Below are 4,698 nucleotides of genomic sequence, written 5' to 3'. Positions count from 1 at the left end.
TTTAAAACTGAAAACTGTAAGTGTTGTGCTCTTTGTACATTGGAAAGACAATTGGTACGTAGTTTCCCAGTTGATTGTAATGTTAACATCCTCTAACCACTTTTGTTGACTTGAAGTAGGTCGTTCACCCTTTTTCGTTACTAGTTTCTTGTACACTAGTCTGTTTGGTTTTGTATTTTCTAAGAGTCTAGCCAAGAAAAATTCATACTTAAGTGGAGGTGAGTGATCTTCTGTTACTACCGCTTGCTCAAAATTTACTTCTGACCAAATTTCCATGACCTCTTTAATAAATGGATCAGATATCTTAATTGCACTAGCGTCTTTTTTGTTAAGATTTCCAGTGAAAATTGCTATGCCTCCATATTTCCTAAGTTCAAAATCAAGAAAAGTTTTCCACCCTCCCTGGTTTTCCATGTCAAGATACTTTATAATCCAAATAGCTTTTAAAGATTTATTAAAGGACTCTATATCAATCATTTTGAGACCTCCTTCAGGGTAATCATTAATCATAACACTTCGTTTTATTTTGTCACCTTTATCATTCCATAAAAAATTGTGAAAAAGCCCATTTATTTCTTTAATTACCTTATTATTTACGTGTAAAGGTGAAAAAATATACGTTAGTTGTGATGCGACAAGGCTTTTTAGGACCGTAATTTTCCCTAGCAGACTGAATCTAGTAGTTTCCAGCATTCTAAGATGGTTTTTACTTTATCCAATTTATCTTTGTAGTTTAAAGACACAGTTAAATCGGGGTCTGTTGAGAGCCAGACACCCAGTGCTTTAACTTTTTTACGAGGCCATTTAAAGTTCTTTTCAGGACAACGTTTAAAGTCGCTATCAGAATTGGAACCCGTCCACAAAGCTTCCGTTTTACTATAGTTTAGTTTTAAGCCAGATACATTACCAAAAAGGTCGATCATCCTCAAGGCTTCTAGGAATGATTTTTCAGAACCGTCTAATATAAGAGTTGTATCGTCTGCGTATTGGCTCAATTTAACTTCCTTACCGTTTACTTTTATGCCACAAATTTCTTTATTTTGGCGAATAGCGTCAGCCAGTATTTCTACTGAAAGAATAAATAAATGTGGTGACAATGGGCAACCTTGTCTCACTCCCCCGTCAAGTTTAAAGAAATCACTTGCCCAGCCATTGTTTAAAGTGCAACTTTCAATATTACAGTAAAAAACCTTTATCCAGTTGAGTAATGATGTACCAAAACCGAAATGAAGGAGAGTTTTTTGTACAAAAGACCATTCAAGTGTATCAAAGGCTTTCTCAAAATCGAGGAAGAGAAGTAGACCCGGCATATCTCTCTCTGCAGTATATTTGATAAAGCTGTCTATTAAACGAATATTTTCTCCAATAAATCTCCCTTTAATAACACCAGTCTGATCATCTGAGATAAGTGTTGGAATAACAACTTTGATGCGACTTGCTATAGCTTTGGTGGCAATTTTATAATCGCAATTTAACAGTGTTAAGGGCTGCCAGTTCTTTCTTAGATTAAGCTCTGCATCCTTTTTCGGTATTAGTTTAATAATTCCCTGCCTTTGAGATATTGAGAGCTTTCTTATGTCATAGGAGTAATTTAAAGAGTTTAACAATATTTCTACCAGATCATTCCAAAAGACTTTATAAAATTCACAAGGTAAACCATCAGTTCCAGGAGAGTTGTCGCCTTTCATACTTTTAAGAGCATCTAAGCATTCTTTCCTGTTCAAGGCTCCTTCACAGAGCAATTTATCACTGTTATTTAAGCACTTTACATTTGGTTGTTGTGTGAAAAAGCAATCCGTTTCTGCGTTTTCATTATCGATTTTGGAGCTGTATAAATTTCCATAAAAAGACACGCATTCATTTAAAATCTCTTTGTCCGAGTAGACTAAGTCTTCTCTATCATTATTTACTTTTAACTGAGTTATTGTTCCCTGTTTACAATGCTTTTTTTCCAAATTAAGAAAGTATTTGGTGTTTTTCTCTCCTTCATTATACCATAGAGATTTGGATCTTATAATGGCTGCTTTTGTTCGGTGTTCAATTATCGCCTCCAAATCACGTGTTTTTTTTGTTTCAAGGTCTAACCAAAATTTTTGTTTTAAATTTCTGTTTAAATTATCCTGACTTAGCTGTTTTTTTAACACAGCATTGGATCTCTCAATTTCGTCTTCTTTTCTCAAAGCATCTCTTTTCTTTGACGCACCGTATTTCATTGACTCCTCTCTCACCTTCATTTTAAAATCCTGGTATACATGTACATCTGGACGCTTCGTATAATCCATCTTTTACTTCCTCGCAGCTGAAGGAGATCGGGGAAATCGCTCTTGAATCATCCACAAGTTTATCGTTATTATGTATCGGCGAAATCTCCCCCCGGCAAAAAGCGATCAATGTTTTTTGATTAAAAATGAATAATTTCTTTGATCCCTTGCTCAGTTGGACGCGAGGTTGGAAGACTTCATGATCACTTGCCAGCTAGCGACTAGCCTGAAAATTTCGGTGGCCAAGGCTCAAATTTAAGTCGCATTGGTGACCAGCTGGTCACAATTTCGGACCCTGAGTTAGAGACTGTGTAAATCCTTCATTGGTAATTCATACACCCATTCATGTGTGCTCTCTAGATGAAACCCTACAAGACTTTCAGCTTGTTGCATGGTAACCAGGCATGTGGGGGTATGTTTAAGAATATTGAATGTGGGAAAGGCGTCTGTGTAGAGTAGACTTTATTAATGTTTTTTTTTTCAGGCACCAGAGCCTTAAACTTCATTGATGATTCACGTCACTTTATCCAAGCACATTTGGGTTTGAATACCAACATTAATTGTATAACTGATGATCCCAATGCTACAGTAACGCTGTTACATAGCCAAGGAGCTCGACCAATGCAAGAACGACCTCTTGAAGTGAATAAAATTGTTCTGAATGAACAGGTTTTCACTGTGTTAAACATTATAGTCAGTGACGGTGGAATTTACAGTTGTAAAGCTACTAACCAAGCAGGGAACTACATTATGAGGCGGAACAACATTGTGGTCGTGGTACAACCAAGTGAGTTGATTATTATGTTAATTTGTGGTCTTGATAATCTGCAAGGGTCTGCGGTGATCACAGAAGATTGTGTGCACCCCAGGCAATTTAATAATAAGTCATTGTTGGTCATTAGTCTGTAAGGAATTACAGGCAAGGTGCTTTTATCCTTACATGTATCTCAACAAGGAGAAAGTGTCATGTTTGATTACATACAATGTAGTTCATGCAGCATGTTTTTAATGCAACATTACAATGTAAGCTAAAATTAATCCCACAGGAGTGCTTTAATTGTCTTGATTAGTGTCCTGTATCACCCAGGATGTAAGTCAAAGACATAAAGTGTAGCTCACAGGTTAGTGAACAAGAATAGAGTGTTTTCATGTGACGTCGTGGCGATCATGTTGGTGTCCCTAAGCAAAGGAATGGCGACCGCATTGGTGTCCCCAACTAATCCTCCAGAAATTGAGCTCTTTTATCATGCAGATGTTTTGTTTCGGTGGAAAAACAAGGTTACTGATCACGAGTGAAAACACTCTATACAGTACCGCTCGAAACTATTTGTGCATTTGCCGTGGTTCTGACTAGGTGAAACCGTGGATTCAATCTCCAGTTTTACTGAGGTAAAACGTCGTCCACGGTAACCAAAAGCTGAGGTTTAACTAAGATTTTTCCAGTTGATTTACACTGCGGTTAAGAGAGGACGCAGAATGGCTTTTGCTTTTTCTTTTATTTAGGTCAGTTAGGGTTAGGGTTAGGAAAATTCACAGCTGGTGATAGAGATCAAAGGGTCTATTTTGAAAAATAATGCTATAACATAAACCCAGACTTCCAAAAAGAAAAAAAAAACACTGGTGCACACTTACACTGTGGGATACTCAAGCTCCAACGCCATGCAATTGCAACCCAACGCGGCATGCATTTAGTCGTAGGGGGCTTTCCAATGGACAACCAAGCATTTATCAGGGCAACCAAATTTACAGGTTTAGTTGCCCGGCTTTTGAAACAGTGACAACCCAGAGCTTGGAGTTGTGACCGCTGAAGTCGCCAGTGCAACTGGAATTTAATTACTTGTGACTTTGAACTTTTAATATTATTATTATATTATTATTATTATTATTATTATTATTATTATTATTATTATTATTATTATCATTATTATAATAATGATGGAGCGGAACGGACGTGTCATCTAGTCCTCCGTAATTTTCCCGTTTTATGACTTCGTATAGCTTTACTCAATCATGTCAAGGAAGCAAAAGCGGATAAAATGGACAGAGGCAATGAATGTGGACGTTCTAGAATGTAAAAGAAAAGCGATAGAGATAACATCTTCTGAGAGTCCACCACTAGGAGTCAATGGCAAGAAGAAGGGCTACATTGAGGTGCTGGAGGAGCTTTGGAATGGCAAAGGATATGGCCATCTCAATCTAAAAAGCCAAAACTTAAGAGATCAGGCGTCTAGATTGGAAAAAATGCCGAAATATGCCGAGAAAAGCAGCGAAAGCAATAGTGAAACAACCAAAGTATCTCAAGATGAAAATTCTCCGACATTTTATCCGAATTTACATACGACTCCAATTTCGTCCTCCTGGGAGCAAAGAGCATCAATAGAAGACCAAACAATCATTAACGAACCTATTGATCATGATAACAATGTGGCTGGACGTT

At 37.2% G+C, this 4,698-nt stretch overlaps 1 protein-coding gene across 1 annotated transcript in view; it reads left to right on the top strand.

The window, feature by feature from the left end:
• Positions 1-3,006: 3,006 nt before the first annotated feature.
• Positions 3,007-4,698, top strand: part of LOC137988712 (neurotrypsin-like) — a 32,726-nt gene continuing 31,034 nt past the window's right edge. The window contains exon 1 of the mRNA XM_068834684.1: positions 3,007-3,048. The gene's annotated coding sequence lies outside the window, so the exon portion shown is untranslated. The remainder of the gene's footprint in view (positions 3,049-4,698) is intronic.

Source organism: Montipora foliosa, unplaced genomic scaffold (assembly GCF_036669935.1).
Source record: "Montipora foliosa isolate CH-2021 unplaced genomic scaffold, ASM3666993v2 scaffold_425, whole genome shotgun sequence".
NCBI classification, from domain to species: Eukaryota; Metazoa; Cnidaria; class Anthozoa; order Scleractinia; family Acroporidae; genus Montipora; species Montipora foliosa.
The sequence above is the reverse complement of the archived record's forward strand: the minus strand, read 5'-3'. Positions and strand labels throughout refer to the sequence as shown.